This window comes from Palaemon carinicauda, chromosome 7 (genome assembly GCF_036898095.1).
Source record: "Palaemon carinicauda isolate YSFRI2023 chromosome 7, ASM3689809v2, whole genome shotgun sequence".
Lineage (NCBI taxonomy): Eukaryota > Metazoa > Arthropoda > Malacostraca > Decapoda > Palaemonidae > Palaemon > Palaemon carinicauda.
In genome coordinates, this window is record NC_090731.1 from 168,156,284 (window position 1) to 168,183,783 (window position 27,500).

General features: G+C 33.7%; 1 protein-coding gene across 1 annotated transcript in view; it reads left to right on the forward strand.

Moving 5' to 3' along the window:
• The first annotated feature begins 10,827 nt into the window (after positions 1–10,827).
• Positions 10,828–27,500, forward strand: part of EndoA (endophilin-A) — a 443,293-nt gene continuing 426,620 nt past the window's right edge. The window contains exon 1 of the mRNA XM_068377602.1: positions 10,828–11,282. The gene's annotated coding sequence lies outside the window, so the exon portion shown is untranslated. The remainder of the gene's footprint in view (positions 11,283–27,500) is intronic.

Sequence of the window (27,500 nt, forward strand, 5' to 3'; positions counted from 1 at the left end):
CTTGACTTTTATATATTTTCGACATTTATGTAGGGGTATGATACCTTCATGATCTTGGTTTTTAACTTTTTATACGTTTCTCATAATAACATGTAAACAAATATATAAATCAATTGGAATACAATAAAAAGATGTAAAGATTTGGGTTTGCACGTCTGAGATAATATAGTATCCCATCAAGGAATGTTTATATTTTTACAGCTATATGTTCTATTACTCAACACCCAAAGAAAGGCTGCACAATCAGAGAGACTATAATAAAATATAAGATAACGTCTACCGCTAGAGAGTTATGGGGTCCTTTGACTGGCCAGACAGTACTACATAGAACCCTTCTCTCTGGTTACGGTTCTTTCCTTTTGTGGCCCTACTCAGACACCGAATAGTCTGGCCTATTCTTTACAGATTCTCCTCTGTCCTCATACACCTGACAGCACTGAGATTATCAAACTATTCTTCTTCTCTCAAGGGGTTAACCACTGCCCTCTAATTTCAGTGGCTACTTTCCTCTTGGTAAGGGTAGAAGAGACTCTTCAGCTATGGTAAGCAGCTCTTCTAGGTGAAGGACACTTCAAAATCAAACCATTGTTCTCTAGTCTTGGGTAGTGCCATAGCCTCTGTACCATGGTATTCCACTGTCTTGGGTTAGAGTTCTCTTGCTTGAGGATACACTCGGCACACTGTTGTATCTAGTTTCTCTTCCTCTTGTTTTGTTATAGTTTTTAAAGTTTATATAGGAAATATTCATTTTAATGTTACTATTCTTAAAATATTTTATTTTTCCTTATATCCTTTCCTCACTGGGCTATTTTCCCTGTTGGAGCCCCTGGGGTTATAGCATCCCGCTTTTTTAACTAGGGTTGTAGCTTAGCATTTGATAATAATAATAATAATAATAATAATAATAATAATGATAATAATAATGATAAACTTATTGTAACTTATGGGCCAGAAATCTTCAGATCCTCACTGCCACTTTGACATTCAATGGTCGATGTTTTTTTTGTTAAATGTCTCATTAATGATCATGTAAAATTATCCTCAAGAAACGTTAGACATTTTTGCATCATTCTCGATACATTTTCTATATTGAGGCAGATGATTTATTCATTACGAAAACCATCTTTTATCATATATGAAAGGAGACTAAAACATTTAACTGGAAGTCTGTTATGCATTTATAGGGTTCTAGATCGTCTTCATTTAGTTTAAGTTAGAATTATTTCTTTGAACCCCCTTAAGAAAATCATTAGTTCTCATCGCGTAAAATGTCTGGGATTTTACTGTTATTCTTTTTTTTTTTTTTTTTTTTTTTTTTATCAAGAGGGTCCTTGATTATCAAAACAGTTTGGGTTCGAACCTAACTGTCATTATTATTATTATTATTATTATTATTATTATTATTATTATTATTATTATTATTATTATTATTATTATTATTATTATTATTTCAAGCCAGTCTGCAACCTCAGATGGAAAGAAGAAATTTTAAACGCCCTAGGGCTCTACTGATAAGGAAAACAGACCAGTAAAAGCAGAAAAGTAAAGAATAAATAATAATAGAGAAAAGAAAAATTTATAACAACAACATGATCAGAAATAATATGGATGTCTTTGGAAAGAAAGTTGAAGATAACGAAAGAAATACTGAAACGACAACCTCACAGTAAACCATGAATTTTTGCCCCTCTGTTAAACATGTCGAACACATCATAAAGAATAAGAGAAAGGGAAAATCATCAGGAAAGTATACCAGAAAGTACAGTTGGACACAGGCGTTCCCGGCACACTTCGCTCTGAGGAAGCGCACCCTATCAACCTTACTGAGTGGAGAGTTCCTGTGCTCAGGCTTGCCTAGTGCGGACCACTGACGTTTTCTCTCTCAACACTTATCTATTTGGTCACTCGCCGCACGGTAAGGATGTAACAGGGTGTTCTACCTCAGAGCGTCGTGTGCCAGGAATTTCTGTGTCCAACTGTACTCACAAGTTAGAGAACTCTAATGGAAGATTGAGGCTAAAGGGGCCCATACACGTTCAAAATAATCGTCAAAATTTTGATATCAAAATTTTTGATGCAAAATTTGATCGTGTGTAGGACGTTTTGACATCAAAACATCCTACACACGATCAAATTTTGCATCAAAATTTTGAGGCAAAATTTTGACGATTTTTTTGAACGTGTATTTAAGCCTTAAGGCTCTACGATCAAAGATCTGCTTGTCATTCCTAAAGGGGCTATTCTACGTTTGTCATGTGGGCTAATAACCCCTGATCAGTAACTGAAGTATGAATGCAGAAATCATCATGTTTTGAGATTTGTGAGGAAAGATGAGAACGTGTAAGGAATCGGCCATGCTATTCTTAAATGAGTTTTAAACTGAAAATAAACCCAAACTTTTTTTCAAATGGAGTTTACTGCTGTTCATTACATGTTTAACCATAATGCTCTTATATATAATCATCCGGACTTAGATGTCAAAAGCTTTATGCCATAACTGGAATTGATGACACAGATATTGTTTTACCTAAACAAAGAACATTGTTAATCGGGAAATTAACTTCGTCGCCTGGAGACTCAACACAAAATGAATAGCGATGGAGCCATATTTCGAAACAGAAATTTATCAAGTCAGAAGTAAAATTATTTAATTAATAATTAAGATACTACATACTGTGATTGAAATATAGACCTGTAAAGAGAAACACGTGAGATGAAGTAATGACAATATTAACTAATAAACAATAATTTATAAATAGTTTTTCTTAAATTTTGCTTCTGATATCATCTAACGAAAGTAAGTCTGTAAATTGCATTAGTAACGTTGTGCGAAAAGAAAATAGAAAGATCAGAGGCGTCTCTCTCTCTCTCTCTCTCTCTCTCTCTCTCTCTCTCTCTCTCTCTCTCTCTCTCTCTTATAAATTAAGACTTCTTTCTCCCGTAGTTCAAGACTAATCCACAGATCTTCGCACTAAGCTCCTATCCCAGTTGCCGAGTCCCTAGAAGCTCATCTCTAACCTCCCCGAGAGAGAGAGAGAGAGAGAGAGAGAGAGAGAGAGAGAGAGAGAGAGAGAGAGAGAGAGAGAGAGATACGAATTAACAGCTCTGGTGCGAAGTAGGGTAATGACCCTTCCAAGCGATTACGGTCCATAATCGTTAATCCCTTCATGTACAATTCACCGGCTCTCCAATTATGATTACACATACTCTACATGAAACAGGAAAGTAGCAAGCCAGTTTTAATCATTTACGCTATATATAAAAGAGACTTTTGGATATCATTCGCAGTTTTTCCGGGGCTTGGTAGACATAATTTTACTTTTTTTTTTTTTTTTTTTTTTTTTTTAGGTTGAAATTATCATTATAAAAGAGACTTTTGGATATCATTCGCAGTTTTTTTCCGGCGCTTGGTAGACATAATTTTACTTTTTTTTTTTTTTTTTTTTTTTTTTTAAGGTTGAAATTATCATTATAAAAGAGACTTTTGGATATCATGCGCAGTTTTTCCGGCGCTTGGTAGACATAATTTTACTTTTTTATATATATATAGATTAGGTTGAAATTATCATTATAAAAGAGACTTTTGGTTATCATTCGCAGTTTTACCGGCGCTTGGTAGACATATTTTTTTTTTTTTTTTTTTTTTTTTAATCATTAACTCTCTTCAAAGAACTTTGTGTTCGTTTGGCAAATTACCTTCGGGTTTTTGGAGGAAAAGTTAGAGCTGGGTAAGACATAAGAGATGTGTTGTTTAGCTTTTCCGTCAAGATTAATTGCTTCTTGTAAGTAGGAGAGATTATGAAGTCTTAGACAGGATGCATTTCCTCTCAGGTTGATACTGCTACTTAATACTACTAATTTTAACTGATTATGATTTATAAGTGGATATGAATGTGTTTGAGGTGGTTTGGCCATGTTGAGAGAATGGAAAATGGCTGTCTGCTAAAGAAGGTGATGAATGCAAGAGTTGATGGGAGAAGTACGAGAGGAAGGCCAAGGTTTGGGTGGATGGATAGAGTGAAGGAAGCTCTGGGTGATAGGAGGATAGATGTGAGCGAGGCAAGAGAGCGTGCTAGAAATAGGAATGAATGGCGAGCGATTGTGACGCAGTTCCGGTAGGCCCTGCTGCTGCCTCTGATGCCTTAGATGACCGCGGAGGTAGCAGCAGTAGGGGATTCAGCATTATGAAGCTTCATCTGTGGTGGATAATGTGGGAGGGTGGGCTGTGACACCTTAGCAGTACCAGCTGAACTCGGTTGAGTCCCTTGTTAAGCTGGGAGGAACGTAGAGAGTAGAGGTCCCCTTTTTGTTTTTGTTTCTTTGTTGATGTCGACTACCCCCCAAAATTGGGGGAAGTGCCTTGGTATATGTATGTATGTATGATTTATATGAATTTCATGTAAGATACAGCCGCTCTTTTCTGCTAGGTAGACGTTATTTATGCTATTGTTAACCGCTTTTATTTATTGAATGCAGGTTAATATTCGATTCATCTGCTTATTAAAATGCAGTGTTGATTATGGAACAAGCGTTTATGAAGAGTGTAATACAGAATGCATTTGGTTTATGAACTCCAGCCATAATTAATTATATTAATGAAAGGCCGAACAATATCAGTTGGCATTGTTCATTCGACATTGTCCTCAGTAAATGGCATTTTGTAATTAGATGCATCCCACAATTATCCTGTGATATTACCTTTCCTTGCATTGCTGATTTTTTACCCTCGCCAAAATAATAGATTGTATGCTTCTATTTTCACTAATTTCATCTCGCTTTGAGACGAGTTAGTATTTGTGGTTTGTGTATGATTTTTCATTATTTCGATTTTTCTCACCTTTTTTCTTTAAGACTTTGACTCCGTAAAACCAATCACTTACTAGCTTAGTTTACATGTATCTGAAAGGAAAAACCTTTGTAGTACTTTAGAATAAAATCAGCACGTGTTTTCAAGAAGCACCTTTATCGTTCAAACCGTAGATATTATAAAGACATTAGCTTAATGAATAAGGGCTGTTTTAACTTCTTTGTTTACATCTTTTCCCACTCCTATGTGGGGTCGATGTTTCTGGTCAGCTTTCTCCATCTACCTCTGTCCCACACCTCATCACCGGTTAATCCCTTTGACCGAAGGTGATCCGTGATACAGTCCACCCACCTTCGCTTTGGTCTCCCTCTCCTTCTCGTTCCCTGTACCTCCATTTCCATCCCTCTCCTCCCAATATACTGTTCATCTCTTCTCATGACATGACCATACCACCTCAGTCTATTTTCTTGGATCTTATCTGATAGTTTTCTAACTCCTGTGGTACCCCTAATTACCTCATTCCGTATCTTATCTCTTCTTGTCACCCCACACATCCATCTGAGGTGGTATGGTCATGTCATGAGAAGAGATGAACAGTATATAGGGAGGAGAGTGATGGAAATGGAAGTACAGGGAACGAGAAGGAGAAGGAGACCAAAGCCCAGGTAAATGGGGAGGGTTGGCGGCAGGAAAGGCATCCGGCCATAAAAAAAATTAGCCAAAACAACTATGGTCAGTAAGTATAATCAGAAGGGCTGTTTTAACTAATATTTACATTTCAAAATCTATTTACAGCTCATATACATTACTTATATCACTTGCTTTTCCTCATGCTGTTTGCTTAGGAAAGCCTAGCCGTTAATTAAAAATGTGGGCCTAAGTCGTAATGTTTATGTAACGCATTGTAACTTTCTAACATTAGGAATACTCTTAGTGTGACGTTAAACGGGTTTAATTTATTGACTTTCGTTAAGTTAGTGTCGCAAAGACTTATTTTTACGGTTGATGAATATTCTTTTAACAAATTCCGTTGTATTAAGCCACTTTTCATAATTCATCGTTCAATTTCATCACTTGATGGAAGGTGTTACTTAGCGTTGCTACATCGTCTCTCTCCTTCTGGCTTCCTTTCCCCTTCATTGATCACCCTCTCGCTCTATTCAAAACCTGAAACAGAAAATTGAAACCGTTTTTTCTTTGAATTCTTTGCGACGATTTTTCCACCAACCTCTTTTTTTCTGGAACAATATCAGTTGGACGAACAAATTACTGCCCTTTTCCAGCTCAGACCATTCACAAGGATTTTGGAAGCCTATTAGAAACGTCCATGTCTGGTAGTCTGTTGAAGAGGAGTTCAAGTGCCCCTCAAACTCGATAGTTTCTATTAGTGTCTGCAACCTCACTTTCCTTGCGAGGAAAGAATGTGGGAATGGTTTGGGGAGCTTATATGGCTACCTGTTTAGTCATCAGCAGCCATTGTCTGGCCCTCCTTGGTTCTAGCTTGATGGAGAGGGACTTATGCAGTTATCATATGAATATATGGTCAGTCTCTAGGGTATTGTCCTGTCTTCTGCCTCTGCCATTCATGAGCAACATTTAATCACCTTTAAACCTTTGGATTTATATATTAACTTCATGTTTATCTTAAAATACTTAACATAAGTAAACTGCATACAAATATCAATCATTCGTTAACGGTGACCTTTCTTATGGAACAGTTTAAAGGTTCAAAGTCTGCTCATGAATGGCAGCGGCAAGGAAGTGAAATTGCCCTAGCAAGCAGAGGACATATATAGGCTATATATATATATATATATATATATATATATTATATATATATATATATATATATATGATCAACGCCCAAGCCCCTCTCCACGCAAGCTAGGACCAGGGAGGGCCAGGCAATAGCTGCTGATAGCTCTCCCCCCAATCCTTAGATCACAAGGATATAGAGGCTGCGGACTCCAAAGGGAACTAACGAGTTTGACCGGGACTCGAATCCCAGTCTTGCGATCATCAGGCAGGGACGTTTCCAGTAGGCCAACGCAACCCCTAAATCATTATTGAACTCTCTACGGGAAATTTGACCATTAATGATTAAATATAATTAATCAAACCAGTATATTATTGTCTGCTTTACTGTGTGACGTATTCTCATGCACTATTTTGTCGTACATATGAAGTTGCTCCTTTTTCATCTGCCTTCATATATGACGCATACTTATTAACTCCTACATCTACTCCATAACCGTTAACTTTTTAATCTACTCCATAACCGTTAGCTAACTCGTTAATCTGCTCTTTAGCCGTTAACTTCTTAATATACTCCATAACCGTTAACTCCTTAGTCTATTATATAACCGCTAACTCCTTAATCTACTTTATAACCATTAACTAACTCCTTAATCTACTCCATAGCCGTTAACTCTTAATATACTTTATAGCCTTAACCGTTAACTAACTTAATAATCTACTGCATAACTGCTATTTCCTGAATCTACTCCACAAACGTTAACTCCTTAATATATTCCTTAACCATTAACTAACTTTTTCTTCTATTCCATAACCGTTAGCTCCTTAATATACTCCTTAACCATTAAGCAACTTCTTCCTCTACTCCATAACCGTTAACTCCCTAATATACTCCTTAACCATTAACTAACTTTTCTTCTATTCCATAACCGTTAACTCCTTAATATACTCCTTAACCCTTAACCAACTTCTTCATCTACTCCATAACCGTTAACTCCTTAATATACTCCATAACCATTAACTAACTTCATTTACTCCATAACCGTTAACTCCTTAATATACTTCTTAACCGTTAACTAACTTTTCCTTCTACTCCAGAATCGTTAACTCCTTAATATACTCCTTAACCGTTAAATAACTTCTACTCCATAACCGTTAACTCCTTAATATACTCCTTAACCCTTAACCAACTTCTTCATCTACTCCATAACCGTTAACTCCTTAATATACTCCATAACCATTAACTAACTTCATTTACTCCATAACCGTTAACTCCTTAATATACTTCTTAACCGTTAACTAACTTTTCATTCTACTCCAGAATCGTTAACTCCTTAATATACTCCTTAACCGTTAAATAACTTCTACTCCATAACCGTTAACTCCTTAATATTCTCCTTAACTGTTAACTAACTTCATCATCTACTCCATAACCGTTAACTCCTTAATATACTCCTTAACTAGTAATTAACTTTTTCTTCTACTCCTTAACCGTTAACTTCCTAACATACTCCTTAACCGTTTACTAACTTTTTCTTCTCCATAATCGTCAACTTCCTAATATACTCCTTAACCGTTTACTAACTTTTTCTTCTCCATAATCGTTAACTCCTGAATATACTCCTTAACTATTAACTAACTTTTTCTTCTCCATAACCGTTAACTTCCTAATATACTCCTTAACCGTTTACTAACTTTTTCTTCTACTCCATAACCGTTAACTCCTTAATATACTCCTTAACCGTTAACTAATTTCTACTCCATAACCGTTAACTCCTTAATATACTCCTTAACTATTAACTAACTCTTTCTTCTACTCCATAACCGTTAACGCCCTAATATACTCCTTAACCGTTTACTAACTTCTTCATCTACTCCAGAATCGTTAACTCCTTAATATATTCCATAACTGTTAACTCCCTAATCTACTAATGCCTTTGTATTTGTTATTTGCTCTTCGAAAGTAATTAAGCGTCAAACAAACGATTTGACATATACATAATTTTCCTTTTGGTAATCAAATAGACTAAATTGAATCCTTTGAGATTTTCTTGTTTGTACATCAACGTAATTGTTACATGTTTACAAAGTACAGGACTTAGTACTTGAGAGCGATTTATTACATGTGTTCATGTGTTTTTTAATTTTTACAATCAGTTCACATGAAGTTACTTATTATATAAAGGTAATTCCTTCGTATTTATTTTTATTATGTAAAATTATATTTTAAAAGTTTCAATTCACATATGGAAGCAATCTTAATTATAAAAATAAATTCTTCATAATTACTTAAGGTAGAAAATTACCTTATAAAAGATATATCAATTAAAAGTAATCCAGCATCGCAAAGTAATCCCGTAAGAAATCTGAATAAGAAATGTAATACCTGGATTTTTATAATGATTTATCATTTAAAAATAATCCAGTATCGCAAACTAATCCGATAAGAAATCTGAATAAGAAATGTAATACCTGAATTTTTGGATAATTTGATTTATCATTGAAAAGTAATCCAGCATCGCAAACTAATCGATAAGAAATCTGATTAAGAAATGTAATACCTGGAGTTTTATAATGATTTATCATTTAAAGATAATCCAGCATCGCAAAGTAATCCCGTAAGAAATCTGATTAAGAAATGTAATACCTGGAATTTTTCTAATGATTTATCATTTAAAGGTAATTCAGCATCGCAAACTAATCCGATAAGAAATCTGAATGAGAAATGTAATACCTGGAATTTTATAATGATTTATCATTTAAAAGTAATCCAGCATCGCAAGCTAATCCCGTAAGAAATCTTAATAAGAAATGTATTACATGGAGTTTTATAATGATTTAATTTATCATTTAAAAGTAATCCAGCATCGCAAAATAATCCCGTAAGAAATCTTAATAAGAAATATAATACCTGGAGTTTTATAATGATTTAATTTATCATTTGAAAGTAATCCGGCATCGCAAAGTAATCCCGTAAGAAATCTGAATAAGAAATGTAATACCTGGAATTTTATAATAGTTTTATTTATCATTTAAAAGTAATCCAGCATCGCAAACTAATCCCGTAAGAAGCCTGAATAAGAAATGTAATACCTGGATTTTTCATCACCCATTGTAGGAGGATGAAGGATGTTTTCTTTTCATTAGGGCATCCCCATTGCTTAGGTCCTGCTGTCTTCTGCCCTTTGCTGACTTTGAGTTTGACTTTGATCAAGGGCGGAACACACCGGCCAGACAACATTTTCTTTCTCCCCCAAAAATTATCTTTGTTTCCGTCGGTATGGCTCTCTCTCTCTCTCTCTCTCTCTCTCTCTCTCTCCTCTCTCCTCTCTCTCTCTCTCTCTCTCTCTCTCTCTCTCTCATATATATGTATATATATATATATATATATATATATATATATTTATATTATATATATATATGTATATATATATGTATATACATATATATATATATTTATATATATAATATATATATATATATGTATATATAAATATATATATATATATATATATATATATATATATATATAATGTGTGTGTTTGTGTGTGGATATATGTCTGTATAAATGTATGTATATTTTAATCTACCGATAATTTGTTTGCGATTTCTTGTTGCCTGTTATAGAACATTTGGTGTATATAGAAGTTATATTCTGTGAAAAGATAATGAGGGCTTTACTCTTTTATTATTATTATTATTATTATTATTATTATTATTATTATTAATGTGGACCAATGTCTTAAACGTCTGTCCCGTTTCGGATTGAATGACCGAAGATCAGCTGTAATTGTAGCTCCGATGATGTTGCGAATTACTTTTAAAGCTGACGTTTGCTGCCTCGTAGCGACTGGGTCAAGTCCTGCCTGCCATCTCATGATGTAGATCCAGCCTTCAGCATCATTGCTGACTTTGTGTGTGTGTATGTGCGTGTGCATGCTGGCGTTCGTGCCTGTGTACACCCGGTGGCTGGCTGTCTGGTGGTTGTCGGTGAGTGAGGCTCCGGCGAGCTCTGTTTGCAGGAATCGATCGGGGGGCGCAGAGAGAGAGAGAGAGAGAGAGAGAGAGAGAGAGAGAGAGAGAGAGAGAGAGAGAGAGACCTTGTCTGTGAAGGGGTGTAAGGGGAGTTGGGATGGAAAGCTTCGTAGGATAAGTGGGCGGAGAATGAGTTGGTCTGAGCTTGCGCCGTTTTAGGAAGGGGGCGCTGACCCCCGCCCCCTGCCCCCTCCCCTTTCTCTCGGTCTGGCACTGTCTCCTCTACTGCTGTTGTATCTGTGTGTGTGCGCGCGTGTCAGTGCCATTGCTGACACCCTGACGTTCGTTTGCTAGAACCTTAATCTCTCAGTGCAGGATCCTTCCTTTTTTTTTCTGTTGTTGTTGGGACCACCCGTCCATTGCAAAGGCTTTCCATCGCATTGTTGACGTTATTGTGAGACAGACGTCTTGGAGGGTTCGGATTATAAGCAGAGTGCTGCTCGCCTCCTGTTCCTAAGGGGCCGAGAGAGAGAGAAAGGGAGAGCGAGAGAGAGAAAGAGTGAGAGAGAGAGAGAGTGGTGGCCTTTGTGCCCTTCGCAGGAATCCTCGTCGTTCTCTTTCAGCCACGCCAGGAGTGAGTGAAAGAGAGAGAGGGAGAAAGAGGGATAGCAACACGCAGACACGCCCCCCCTTTTTTCCTTCTGAAGGAGGAGGAAAGTGAGGGTTTGTTTCAGCCACATCCCTGGTAAGTATCCTTCGGTCATCCCTGTACAATGTTATTTACTAGGTGGTCCCCCTGAGACAGTGTCCCTCGCGAAAATTGATTTCAAATGCTTCATGTGGTTCAAGATCAGAAATCTTGTTCCTCGTTGCAGTTGATAGTGTGGTCCGGGACATGCCTTCGCACGCTTTTCATAAGGGAAATGGTACTGACGGTGCAGTGTATCTTTAAGGAGCACCCTCATACTCTTCTTAACCCTTGCCTAGGTCGTTTCTTCCTCGTCCGGAAGAAGCGGCAGTAGATGCAGTAGAACAGTATGGGTGTTGGTACACTTAGAGGGTCGTTTCTTTCGTCAGTAAATCTTAACTCTGAAAACGGGATAATATCAGCTGATTGACCTGATATTTATTGTACAGGATACTTAAAGTCTAACATTAAATGCCCCCTTCAGATCTGACTGTGAATTAATGTTCGTTTCTTAACCAGTTAATAGAGGGATAGCAGACAGAGATCGAACGAGGAACGAGATGCCAAGGTCAAAGACACAACCGGCTACTGGAATGTTTCTTCAGGGATTCAATTCAATAAATTAATTCGTAGATTATCACTCCTTGGGACAGACTCAGCACAGGAAATGCCACCAGGGTCCTCAGAAAAGCCTGCCGGTTGTTCCAGTCTCTAGGATATCGCATTCATTGAGAGAGAGAGAGAGAGAGAGAGAGAGAGAGAGAGAGAGAGAGAGAGAGAGAATTTTTGAGTTTGCAAAAAGATCGGTCACTTGAGTAGATATCCTCTGCAGCTGCCATCTGTCCCCTTGCTTTTCGCATTCCAGTCACCCCCTTCCCTCCAACTCAGTCACCCCCCCCCCATTCAATTACCCCCGTGCATAATGTCATTTAGAATGTGAAGAAAGACTTGATGTTCTCGAAAGATCTGTCACTGATACCGAGGCCTTCTTTCATTCGCTCTGCTTTCTCTTCACGTTGGGAAGAGACGGTTGCAAGAGATCACAGAAAGATGGTCACGGGGAATGATTTAATGTTTTTTTTGTAATGAAAGTTTACGAATATTGGGAATGGTATGAGTAAAACTGAATGAATAATTTTTGAGTACTGTTTGCACACGTATGTATGTATAAATTCATGTATATTTATTTGTGTATGTTTAAGCTCTATTATTCTTTCGTATAAGCATTTGTGTAAAATTTCCTTGGAGAGAAATAGGCATCCGTATGTATGTATAAATGTATGTATATTTATTTGTGTTTCTATGTTTAAGCACTATTATCCTTTCATATAAGCATTTGTGTAAAATTTCCATGGAAAGAAACAGGCTTCGGTATGTATGTATAAATGTATTTTTGTGTGTGTATGTTTAAGAACTATTACCATTTCGTATAAATGTTGTGTAAAATATCCCTGTAGAGAAACAAGCATCTGTGTCATATGATTAATTCTTATCTTCTCCGATGTGTATTTTAACAATGATTCTCAAGAAAAATGCTAACCATTATCACCGTAATTTAAGAAAGAGCAATCCAATAGTCAATAAAAGATAGGAGTATTACTCCTCTTTCATCTAGATAACGTGGCTTCTTCCGGCAGCGAGAGAGAGAGAGAGAGAGAGAGAGAGAGAGAGAGAGAGGATGTACTTTAGTATGCTTTCAAGGATTATCGTTAGTAAAGATCAGTCTCTTTGTCAAAGCCATTTGCTGTAGTGGTGAAAGCTAGGAAAACTCCACTATTTTAAAAGCATGATCTGCTACGAGAGAGAGAGAGAGAGAGAGAGAGAGAGAGAGAGAGAGAGAGAGAGAGAGAGAGAGAGAGAGAGAGAGAGTTCTGGCTGTAAAGCTATGAAAACATAATGGTAGTTAGGGTCAGCCTCGGACGGGAAGACTCTGGGGGAAACTGGGTTAATGGTGATGTTCATGATTACGTCGGGGGAAGACAACGGGAAAGATGGAGTGCCTCTGGGGGAGAGGTAGTTGGTTTAGGAAGCTTTATTGGCGTGTAAGTTGCCGAACAACTTTGGATGGTTAGTTCATATATATATATATATATATATATATATATATATAAATGTATATATATATATATATATATATATATATATATTATATATATATATATATATATATATACTGTATATATATATATATATATATATACTGTATATATATATATATATATATACTATATATATATATATATATATATATATATATATATATATATATATGTATTGTTTACATATGAAAAATTTCTTTGAATGTTGTTACTGTTCTTAGAATATTCTATTTTTCCTTGCTTCCTTTCCTCACTGGGCTATTTTCCCTGTTGGAGCCCCTGGGCTTATAAAATCCTGCTTTTCCAACTAGGGTTGTAGCTTACCAAGTAATGATAATAATAATAATAATAATAATAATAATAATAATAATAATAATAATGATAATAATAACTGACCTATTTTCTATAATGTTGGTTTTATGCCACTTTTAATTAAGCTTCTGTAAACGATCTATTATCTTGAGGTTGAATTGTTTTAGCACATTATTTTTCAGCTCTCTCCTTAAGTTTCCTTAGGAGATTAGTTGTTTAACTTATCATTTATCTGTGTAGTAAATCGATATTCTTTCTCTTGGGGCGTAACTCATACAAGAATGTCCAAACTTCGTTTATATTTTAGGCTATTTTTTTCTCCGATCAGTGTTCTAGTTGTGTTTGGGCCCAAAGACCCATCTGACAAACCTGTCCGGATAATAACTAAATGGAACTACTTTTCGGGGATATTTCCATTTCATATTAGTATATAAAAGTCGGAAACTTTAGATGAATTACTAAAAGATTCAGTGTCATGGAACTGTTCTGCTCAGGTCAACAAAGGTCAGGTCAGCTGCTAAGTTATTGATCAGGCCTGTAACACCAAGAAGACGCCCTATTGGCTGTCATCGGTGACTTCCTCTTCTTTAATTCTTTGATCTTCATCTTTTTCACCTCTAGGATTTAGTAAAGGATTGAACGTATTTCTTGATCTTTTGGCATTCATTAGCTGATTTTAGTTGTAATTTCGAAGTATATTTATAGACAGATTGCTGGTATTAGATGGTAATAGGAAATATGGAGAAGTCTGGATAATAGATATTTATGAGGACGATGTTTTAAGGCCGTTTTTGTAAAATAAGTATGAAATTATGTGCTTGTGTAATATGTATATATAAAATTTTATATATATATATATACATATACAGTATATATATATATATATATATATATATATATATATATATATATATATATATATATATATATATATATATATACAGTATATATATATATATATATATATATTTATATATATATATATATATATATATATATATATATATATATATATATATATAAACACACACACAGTTGAACACACACATACACAATATGTTCAAGTGGGCATAAACCAAACTAATTTTAGCACACTAATAATTAATTTTACATTTCATTCAAGAGCTAAGAGCTACTGTATAATATTTGAAATAAGATTTTATTGGTATAAAACTAATAGCCCTTCCTTTCCAACCGGCTCTGTCGGAACTTGTCTCATGTGGGGTCGCTTTATAAATTACTGTGGACCTTTTCCACTAATGTCTCTCTTGCACGAGGGACAAAATAAGTATTTCATTGTTGCTTTTTTTTTTTTTTTTTTTTTTTTTTTTTTTTTTTTTTTTTTTTAGCTTTAGAATATGTGTGATATAAGTTTTTCCCTGTTTTTAGTATTTTTGCTTTATAATATGTGTAATATAAGTTTTTCCCTGTTTTTAGTATTTTTGTTTTAGAATATGTGTAATATATGTTTTCCCCCTATATTAGAAAAGATTTATTGATTTTTACTGGACTGTGCACCTCACCTCTGTGAAGAGAGTCTTGACCATGGTACTTGAGTCCTAGATTTGATTGACAGCAATTATTGAATGTGATTAACGCAGGAAAGTTTAAAGGTTTAAAGGTCGCTCATGAATGGCAGAATCAAGGAGCAGTGACATTGCCATAGCAAGCAGGATAATGCCCTAGAGACTGACCATATAGTATATGATCAGCGCCCAAGCCTCCTCTCCACCCAAGCTAGGACCAGGGAGGGCCAAGCAGTGGCTGCTGATGACTCAGCAGATAGACCTATAGGCTCCCCCAAACCCCCCAACCTTAGCTCACAAGGATGGTAAGGTTGCAGATACTAATGGCACTAACGAGTTTGAGCGGGACTCGAACCCCCGACTGGCGATCACCAGGCAGAGACGTTACCAATCAGGCCACAGCAACCCAAGTTCCTAATAATCTATTCCTTTGTCATAACCCAGCCATAAACTACAGTAGTTGAATATCAGGTCCATTGGTATTAAGGATGAATTGTGGATTAAGTTTCTTTATAGGGAAATAGACTTAGAATTTAGACAAAGTTTTGCAATTATTTATTGATGTTTTAATCTTTATCTATAAGCATTTCAAAAGTGATGCATCGAAGTTGTTGATAGTAAAGGACCCACTTTTGTGGTCCTACAACTGGATCATCAGGGAGATGGTATTGTACGGTAGTTGATAATATTATCAAGTGACTGACCAATGTCTGTAAGGTATTTCTAGAGATGGGAATGGTCCCAAGTAAAGGTGATGAATATTATTGGAATTACTGTGGGTATAAACTTTACTTCGTATTATTATTATTATTATTATTATTATTATTATTATTATTATTATTATTATTATAGAAGTGCAAGAACAAATCGTGGGCAACAGCCAAATGTGAAAAAATGAAGTAAAGAATAAATTATATGAGAATGGAATAAGAAGAAAATCCCATATACATTCAGATAAATAACAATTTTAGACATACAAATAACATATTCTATGATACGAGACATGTTGACATGCTCAACAGAAAAGCATTTTTACCAGGTTTGAACTTTTGAAGTTCGACATAGCCGAACAAGGAAGGTGTATGATAGAATTATCTGTAAAATAAAGTAAGACATGTCATTTGGATTGATAGAGGAAATACAGTGTGTGATTTTGAAAAAGTAGTGTGTTTTGTATTTAAATGTTTGTTACAGAACAGTTATCTGAGAATTTTGAGAACTGAGGAAAAAGATTTGTACTAACTTTCTTTACATGGAATTAGTCACTTTTTGAGAGGAATCGAAAGTTTTTATGAGAAAATAAAAGTTTTTGTTAAAATCAGTCGACAAGACAGTGATTTGTTTAATTCAGATAGATATGATGGATGAAATAGGGTGGATAATGTCTGATTTCTACTGGTAATGCTATACTGTATAGGGAAATGTGAAGAGAGAATGATGAAACTAGTGAAAGACACTTGAGATGTTTTCTAAAGTAGCAAATGAGAGTAAAAAGAATAGCATGAATCATGCCATAAAAGTAAATAAATACCATACAATAGAGTAGTGAATGTTTGATTTGGGAATGGAAGACTGATGTTTTGGGAATGTATAGGTATTTAATAGAAAATGGGACGGGATGTTGGAAGAATGAAAGTAGAGGTAAGTAGATATAAACATAAACTAATAAAGAAAGCAAGCTTTTAACAGAAGTAATAGGAAAGAGGAAAAGAAATGTAAGGAAATTTAGAGAAACATGGAATTGTTAAAAAAGTAATCAGAGGTTCAAATAAAGGACCAGTCACATTACACTTCAAGGGCAATCCCATTAATATCCATCAAATTTGAACTTGCATCTCTTTGTCCAAGTCATTATGACAACTGTAAAGATGCAAGCAACACTCACTATTGTCTGTAATTCTCTTATTATATTACGCCAGTAGCTCTCATATCTACTTTTTATTACATAAGCTTCACTTGTATATATATATATATATATATATATATATATATATATATATATATATATATATATATATAAAGCAATACGTATTTTAACTTAGTCATTTATAAAGAGTAGGTTGAATTTATATATATATATATATATATATATATATATATATATATATGCATATATATATATATATATATGCATATATATATATATAATGTGTGTGTATATATATATATATATATATATATATATATATATATACATATATATGTATATATATAATGTGTGTGTGTATATATATATATATATATATATATATATATATATATATAGAATGTATATATATATATATATATATATATTATATATATATATATATAATATATATATATATATATATATATATATATATATATATATATATATATATATAAATTCAACCTACTCTTCATAAATGGCTAAGTTAAAACACGTATTGCTTCATAAGAAATTTTTTTTTTTCATTGTAAATCTGCTCTTAGTACCATGCTTAGCTTATTGGATACGTCCCTGTCTAGCAACCTGTTGGACGGGAGTTCAAGTGCTGTTTAAGGTCCATAGTGTCTAGTAGTGTCTGCAACCTCGCCATCCTTTTGAGCTAGGGATGGGGGGGGGGTTGATTTGGGTAAAGTCAATAGATCTCATCAGCAGCCATTGCCTGGCCCCTCCTGGTTCTAGCTGGATGGAGAGGGGCCTTGGACGCTTATCTTATGTATATATGGCCAGTCTCTAGGCCAGACCTTGCCCTATCCATTGCCTCTGCTATTCATGAGCAGCCTTTTAAACCTCATACATGCAACAGTTTAGGATTGAGAAATAAAACTAAAGTAAAAAAAAAAAACTTTACCTTAACAAATTACGGGGTTTGTAATTTTTTTTTTCTTTTTACGTAAAGATTTACAAAACAGTTTTTATTCAGTTTCATTCAGATTGATCACACATTTATCCCTAATTAATATCGAGTAATGTAATGATCAGAACTAAATGAAAAACAGCTGAGAGAGCGAGTCCACAAAAGCACATTTTTTTGTTAGGGAAAAAATATTCTTCGGGTTTATATACTTATCTACCCATTCTTCTTCTTCTTCTTCTTCTTCTTCTTCTTCTTCTTCTTCTTCTTCTTCTTCTTCTTCTTCTTCTTCTTCTTCTTCTTCTTCTTCTTCTTCTTCTTATTATTATTATTGTTTTTATTTTTTATTTCTTATTACTATTATTATAATTATTATTTATCATCATCATCATCATCATCGGAAGTCCCTAATTTCCTGTGGCATTTACGACTTCAACTTACAGATGCATAGAATATATTTAATTTTGTATCTGACTGAGCCCATCTCAAGGGGCTGTCATGTAGATTGAACATTGCCACCGAATGTGTCAATCATGGAAGAAGAGTCTCTGTGATTACGTCTTTTTTAATTGCACTTTGCCGTATGTAAATTACATCTGGAACTGGGTTTTTACCAAATGATTCTTGTTAGATGTTGTTTATATTTGTGTATAGGTATTTTCTATATGTACGTATATATGCACACACACACGCATATATATATATATATATACTGTTTATGTATATGTATATATATATATATATATATACTGTTTATGTATATGTATGTATATATATATATATATATATATATATATATATATATATATATATATATATCTATATATATATATATATATATATATATATGAATGCATATGTATAAGCATATGCATAAATATTATAAACACACATATACACACACACATATATATATATATATATATATATATGTGTGTGTGTGTGTGTGTGTGTGTGTATGTGTGCATGTGTGTGTATATGCAAAAAATCTGAAGGTGGTTCCAAACACTTCAATTTTCATTTACTCGGTTTTTGTACCCTCATTCTACCTTCTGCCTTTTGTGTTCAACTTCTGTTATTTTTTACTAAAATTCTGCACCTAGGATGTTAAGCATATATGTAATATATGTATAATATGTATACATATATACGCATAAAATATTCATGTATACTGTATATCACATATATATGATGTGTGTATGTATTTATGTTTGTATCACATTTACTCCAAGCTGATATCTGCTATTGGTTCGTGTCACCACATTGTGTCAAAAGCAGGTGGCACAATGGACTTTCATAAAAAAAAAAAAAAAAAAAAAGAATCCCATTGTGCTGTCCTTGCCATGGGTGCTTATGTATATCAGTCTATCAGTGACCTCACCAGTATATCAGTGACCTCAATTAACTCTTAAAGTCCGATCATTCATTCTAATAAGCGATTGTGTGTGCGATTTCACACGAGAAAGGAGTTCCTTCAGCAATTTCCTAATTGGATTTCAGTGTTTTCAATAGATCGAATATATAAAATTTGAAAGAAAGCAAGGGTTGCTGTGGCCTGATTGGTAACGTCTCTGCCGGGTGTTTGCCAGTCGGGGGTTCGAGTCCCGCTCAGACTCGTTAGTGCCATTAGTGTCTGCAACCTTACCATCCTTTTGAGCTAAGGTTGGGGGGTTTGGGTGAGCCTATAGGTCTATCTGCTGATTCATCAGTAGCCACTGCCTGGCCCTCCCTGGTCCTAGCTTGGGTGGAGAGGAGGCTTGGGCGCTGATCATATAATATATAGTCAGTCTCTAGGGCATTGTCCTAATTGCTAGGGCAATGTCACTGTCCCTTGCCTCTGCCATTCATGAGCGACCTTTAAAAAGGATTTTCTGGACTATTCAGTCGATATCTTGGAAGTTTCTATGCTATTTTTATCTTTATGTTATGAATAGTTACTAGAATTTTAATCACTCTCCTTAGACCCTTCCTTTAATACACCAGAATAAACTGATTTCAGCTGAAGAGAGAGAGAGAGAGAGCCGCTTTCCAGTGCCATAATGATAACGAATTAAAGTTTAATTCTATAGTTTAAGCGATGTAGTAACAAGTTGCCTGTATTATTGCAATTCTTACTCCCAGTTTTTTATATACTAGTGGTTTTATGTGGGATAGAAAATAAAATTCATATCTCGTATTCACAGTTGTATGATAAAATTATCTCGTGATTTTTGTAAGAGGAGAATGAAAGTTTTTGGGGACATCGTTGATTTTGAGTTGATGCGTTAAAAGCAGCTTTATGAAGGAAATCTTGGAAATACAGTTATATATATATATATATATATATATATATATATATATATATATATATATATATATATATATGTGTGTATATATATGTATATATACATATATATATATATATACATTTATAGAATATATATATATATATATATATATATATATACATATATATATACATATATATATATATATATATATATATATAGATATATATATATATATATATATATATATATATATATATATATATATATATATATATATATAAACTTCAGTGGAGTTGTAAAAGACATGCAAAAAAAAAAGACTAAGATTAATCCTGAAGTGTGTGCTATTTAGAAGACTAAAAGATATCTTCAGACATTGATATCTGAAAGATCGTACAAGACCTTGACTTTTGCTCTTCCAAGAAAGGTTTTGGGCGATTGCTGCATCCCAAAGCATTTATGTTGGGAATACTAAACACCCCAAATTTTATCTTTTGGAAACAGTGACTTTACATCTGCGATTCAATTAATCAGTTTGAGGTGAAATGCACTTTTCGCAATCTACTCTCAGAACTTTTTATTTAGTATGTAACATGACTCTTGTTTAAATGAAATAAGTACTTATGCTGATTTTAATGTTTCATTTTGCACCGCGTGCCTGAATACGCAACTCCGGAAGAAATAATCCGCATAAGTGAAAATACGCATAAAATTTGATTGATTGAGCGATTGGGACTTACGTAAATGTGAGTTAAAAACGGTAAATTTGAGAGAAGTTTTTATTGGAGAAGTCAAGATTTCCTAAAGGTGTTAATAAACTGATGTCATCCCCTTTCATTAGCTATCTTAGATGAATGGTGTTCAAGAGATTATATGAACAATATTGAGTGCTGTTGATTACGTTAATTTCATTTCCATGTCTGTCAAATATCCTTATTAAGAATTAAAGAATGTAAATTTAAGCTTTTTTTTGTACTCTTTGAATGCCCCCCCCCCTTGCCCCACCCCCTTGCCGCCGGGGCCCCCCCCCCCCTTGCATTTATTTGACCACCTTAAAGCCATCTACTATATGTATGTGAAATGTTGTTCCCATATTAAAATTTTTGATGTTTTACTTATGCCCCATTTTGTGATAATAACTGGATCTTATTTCACCCCAATTCCGTTGCTCCAAGTTTGACAATGTGAGATATACTGAAATAGATCTACTTGACTCTAACTTAGTTAAGACTTCGTGAATCTATTTCGTCTCTGTTGGTTAACTAATGTTGCTTCAGATAGATAAGGCCTTTTATTATTATTATTATTATTATTATTATTATTATTATTATTATTATTATTATTATTATTAGCTAAGCTACAACCATAGTTGGAAAAACAGAGTGCTATAAGCCCTAGGGCTTCAACATGGGAAATAAACCAGCGAGCAAAGGAAATAAGGAAATAAATAAAATACAGAAGTAATGAACAATTGGAATTAAATATTTCAAGAACAGTAACAATATTGAAATATAACTTTCATATATTCACTATAAAAACTTAAAAAAAAAAAAAAAAAAAAAAAAACAAGAGGAAGATAAAGATAAAATAGTGTTCCCAAGTGTACCCTCAAACAAGAGAACTCTAACCCAAGACCGTGGAAGAACATGGTACAGAAGCTATGGTACTACCGAAGACGAGACCAATGGTTCAATTTTGGAGTGTCCTCCAAGAAGAGCTGCTTACCATAGCCAAAGAGTCTTTTCTAATCTTACCAAGAGGAAATTAGCCACTGAGCAATGACAGTGCAGTAGTTAACCCCCTTGAGCGAAAAAGAAGTGTTTGAGTCCTGTACTCATACTTTACCGCCATCACCAACACCCTAAAAAGTCCCAGCTGCTATTAGTGACTGACTACTCAGTGAACAAGCAGTGACACAGGGCTTTCCCCACTCCCAGGCGGTAACTACCGACCAACTTTTTACACCTGTTTATAAAATTTTAACAAGTTTGTATAGTTAGGAAAAGGGTAAAATGATCTCCAAATTCGTCCGCTTGGCAAACAACTTCGAAGCTCCCACGGATTTCTTTCAATTACTGTTATGTGCATCTGTCACAGGACGCACAAAATTGGGCTACTTTTTATGACGTGTTATTCATGTTTGCCTTTATGTTTCATTATTCGAAATGGAATAATAAGTGTTTATATTAGGAGAGAGAGAGAGAGAGAGAGAGAGAGAGAGAGAGAGAGAGAGAGAGAGAGAGAGAGAGAGAGAGAGAGAGATTGAAAACGTATATATAGTGTGATTACGTTACTTCGCTTTGATCGTTCTTATTTTTATTTTACCGATTCCTTTATACGTTTCATTTTAAAGGCAGGGACGGCATTTCCTTTGAACGAGTCCATCAACTTGATTAGACGTAAATATTTTCTTTATTTCTTTCAAAAATTGTTTTCTTTGGGTATCTGGGATGTTTTTGTATTAAGAAAATCTATATCATAAGTTTTGACTTCTCTCACGAGAATATGCCCTTCTACAGATTAAGTTTAGATTTCTCTCACGGGAACATATCCTCCTATAGCTGTTTTAGTCGTTTTGAATATTACAATACAATATCTAATCATATTTAAAGTTAGGTAAAATTCGTGTATTTAAGTGAAAAAGTTGATCACGAAGGTTTTTAAATTAGCTATATATCATTTACATAATTTGATTGTGTCAATATTATAAATTTTTATATTCTAATATCCTCCTATAGCTGTTTTAGTCGTTTTGAATATTACAATACAATATCAAATCATATTTAAAGTTAGGTAAAATTCGTGGATTTAAGTGAAAAAGCTGATCACGAAGGTTTTAGATTAGCTATATATCATTTACATAATTTGATTGTGTCAATATTATAAATTTTTATATTCTAATTAGATTAAATCAAATAAGATTTTTTTTTTAAATTCTTAAAGACAAGTCTGGCTCTGGAATTTCTAACTTGGCTCACTGCCATTCACTGCTGTCAACCGTAGTAATGAGGTGGTCATGTGAAATCCAAGTTAGACATTATACTCTATTGTATTTTTTCTTTAATGATGCCGGCTTCAAGAATACCAGCAATGGCGAGGTAAGAGTGGCATTGTTTCGAACCATCATTTTACCTCGGTGACTTTACAATGTTTCATAAAGGGCATGTTTAACATCGGGGAACATTTTCGTCTGGATTATTCAGAAAGGGATTCTTTTGAAATGAGTTTAATGATGAAGGAGAACTTTGTCATTCATGTCTATTTAATTCCTTGTCTGCTTTATCAGCCATTTCACCAAAGAGTGCTTTGTTTTGTATTGCTTTCAACCTGTCTCGTTTCATTCGTTCGCTTTACCCCACCCCCCTCCTCCCCAGCTGTCCAACTTCTTCAACTTTATTTTGCTGTGATTTTCACCTGTTCTAGAGAATAAGTCCTTCGAGATAGACTACTGTAGCCTTGTGAGGCAGCAGAACTCTTTCAAAGGTATAAAGATCACTCATGAATTTCAGAGGCAAGGAACAGGACAACGACCTAGAGACTGACCTTATATACCTATGATCCTCCCCCAGGCTCCCCTTTCCACCCATGTTAGGACCAGGAAGGGTTAGGCAATGACTGCTGATGACTCAGCAGTTAGACCTATAGGCTTCCCAAAACCCCCATTCCTAGCTCACAAGGATGGTTTGGAACCGCCGTCCAACAGACCGCTAAGCAGGGACGTTTCCAATATTTTTATTTCTTTTATTTTATAGAACTTTACGTTCATACTTTGCTATTTCACGTGTAAATTTTCTTTATTTTGCATTCATTTTGTCTCAAACTTTGCTATTTCACGTTTGAATTTTCTTTATTTTACCTTAATTTTGTCTCGCACTTTGCTATTTCACGTTTGAATTTTCTTCAGTTTACCTTAATTTTGTCTCAAACTTTGTTATTTCACGTTTGAATTTTCTTTATTTTACCTTAATTTTGTCTCAAACTTTGCTATTTCACGTTTGAATTTTCTTTATTTTACCTTAATTTTGTCACAAACTTTGCTATTTCACGTTTGAATTTTCTTTATTTTACCTTAATTTTGTCTCAAACTTTGCAATTTCACGTTTGAATTTTCTTTATTTTACCTTAATTAGTCTTTATTTTACCTTAATTTGTCTTTATTTTACCTTAATTTTGTCTCAAACTTTGCTATTTCACGTTTAAATTTTCTTTATTTTGCCTTAATTTGTCTTTAGTTTACCTTAATTTTGTCTCAAACTTTGCCATTTCACGTTTAAATTTTCTTCTTTTTTTTACCTAATTTGTCTTTATTTTACCTTTAATATTTCACCATTTCACATTTTTTTTAGAGATTTCACCATTTTGTCATTTTTCAGCTTTAAATGTTTATTATTTTACCTTTAACTTTTCCCCAATTCACCTTTAATTTTTCGTTATTTCACTTTTAATTTTTATAGATTTCAAATTTTACACTATCTCATATTTAACTTTTTTTTTTCACCTTGAATTTTTCGTTGGTCCCCTTTAATTTTTTTTTTCGCCATACTTTTCAATTATTTTATATTTAATTACCTGCAATATTTTTCCCATTAACCTTCATTTTACCTTTATTTCACTTTTTTTCATTTCACTGTAATTCTTATTTATATGTTCCACTCTTTAATTTTTCAATGGTCCGTCTTTAATTTTGCCTAATTGTACCTTTATTTTTTAAAATTTCACCATTAATTTTTCACCATTTTCCTCTAATTTTCTTTATTTCATATTTAATTTTCCTCTACGACCTGTTTAATGTTTCTTTATTTCACGATGTTTCTTGAAATCTTAGCGCCATCTGTTGTGTACTTCAGAAGTAACATTGTACCCTCTAGCCCTGATTTCATTAAACTATTTTCACTTTATTTATTCAAATATATATTTGATTATTAAGTCTTCGTTATAATTTGAACCAGTCGGTTAATAATGGCTTCTTTTAAGCAGTTAAAGAAGTTAAAATTACTCTCTCCTGTTTTTAATTCATAAATTGACTAAGGGTTAATATCGTTTGGCACATATTTGACGTAAATATCTTATTGGCTATTGCATTATTCTTTTATCATCTTCAAGTGTCGGTGGATTAATGATTTTGGCATTACTTGCTCTTTGGGTTTTCGTAAATTATAATATAATATTTATTTATTACTCAGTCATCCAGTTTTAGCCGAGTTTCTTGGAATCGAAACCAAATAATAAAAAGAATATTTCAAGAGATGATTTGATATTTGTAACGTAAATTAGAAGATAATTATTGATGTTGGCAGCATCAGAATAATCTTCCCAAGAGTTGAGCAGGTCATGGAACTCTGTAACGAGGTCAGCTTCGCGAAACTAAATAATAAAAAGAATATTTCAAGAGATGATTTGATATTTGTAACGTAAATTAGAAAATAGTTATTGACGTTAGCAGCATCAGAATGATCTTCCCAAGAGTTGACCAGGTCATGGAACTCTGTAACGAGGTCAGCTTCGCGAGGGATTCATCCAAACGGCAGAATCTTGTACTAATGATCGCTGGCTCTTTGCCATCTGGACGGGTAACTGGACCCAGTTTTGTGGTAGATAGATTCAAGTACTGAACTTGTCTATATTCACAATATTGTGGTAATCTCTTGCTTTATGACTAATTGATTGTGGTCAGCGAAACGGAAAAAGTAATAGTAAAGTGCACTGAATCGAGTCCTGGAACACATTATAAATGCTTTCTTTTCCACTTGCTCGGGTTTAATAGTCTGGTATATATCAGAAAAGGCAAAAGATTATGAGAAGAAAAGGGAAAGATGTTATTTTGTCTTTAGAGGTAAACACTATAATGTAACTTTGTATCCATATTGGAGTGAGGTCTAGATGTAGTTATGAATGTTATCTTTGATGAAATTGGGAGGGTTTGTTATAACAAGAAGTGGATTGAAAGGAAAGTTATCGAAGTACAAAGATAGTTCGGTCAAAGAAAGCCATGTTTTGGAACTGCTTAGACAATTGTGAATGTTATTTAAAACATAAATGATATTTCTTCTCCGACATCCGTTGGTATGTTTGAAGACTACACTTTAAAAAAAACGTAATTTTAATCATAAATTTTCCGTAAAAATATACTGTTCTCAGCCGTATTTCAGTAAAATAAAGACGACCGTAATTTTACCCTATTTTGTTAATATCTTTTATGGGTTAGTGACCGTAATATCACCCCTTTACGTTAATATATCCGCTTTTAAAACGGTAAATGCCTAGTAACATTTATTCCAGGATTTTTACCGTTTTTACATCCAATTTTTAACTTTGTATCTTTTTTTTTTAATGCTTGTTTAAAATAAATGTTTTATGACTATATCTTGTAATGTCAAAATTTCCCACCACGACTCGCTAATAAACTAATTTATCACAGGCAGTCTTCTTAGCTTATTATTCTTAATAAACCCCAAACTCTGTGTGGGGACCTCGTAAAACCCCTTGGGCCAAATCCTACCTCACAATATTTCGCGAAAATCGCGGTTTTGGGGATTTTAAGGTTTTCCCCTGCTTTTGCTTCTCTGGCTTTTGTGACCTTAACTCTTTTAGTCCGACTATCTTTATTACCTTCCTTCTTCCCCCTTAAACCTGGGCTAGAAAAGGGCGTTATGTGTCTGTTCCATCGGTTTATGCTATTGAATGCAAAATGTGATATATATATATATATATATATATATATATATATATATATATATATATATATGTGTGTGTGTATATACATATATATATATATGTATATATATATATGTATATATATATATATATATATATATATGTATATATGTATATATATATGTATATATATATATGTATATATATATGTATATATATATATGTATATATGTATATATATGTATATATATGTATATATGTATATATATATGTATATATGTATATATATATATATATATATATATATATATATATATATATATATATATATATATATATATATGGATGGATGGATGGATGGATGAATTCAACACAATATCATGCTCACATAGAAATAAATTTTTACCTCATACTGGGATCGGACCCTAGCCCCTTCAAATGAAAGGCCAGGCATATATATATAGCGATGCATAATATGCACCGTTAAAATGTTTATTTTTCCTTATCGTTTCCTAAACAGACAAAAGTTACTCTTCATTTCAAATTTTCATTATTCTCAGGCAATGAAGAGAGAGAGAGAGAGAGAGAGAGA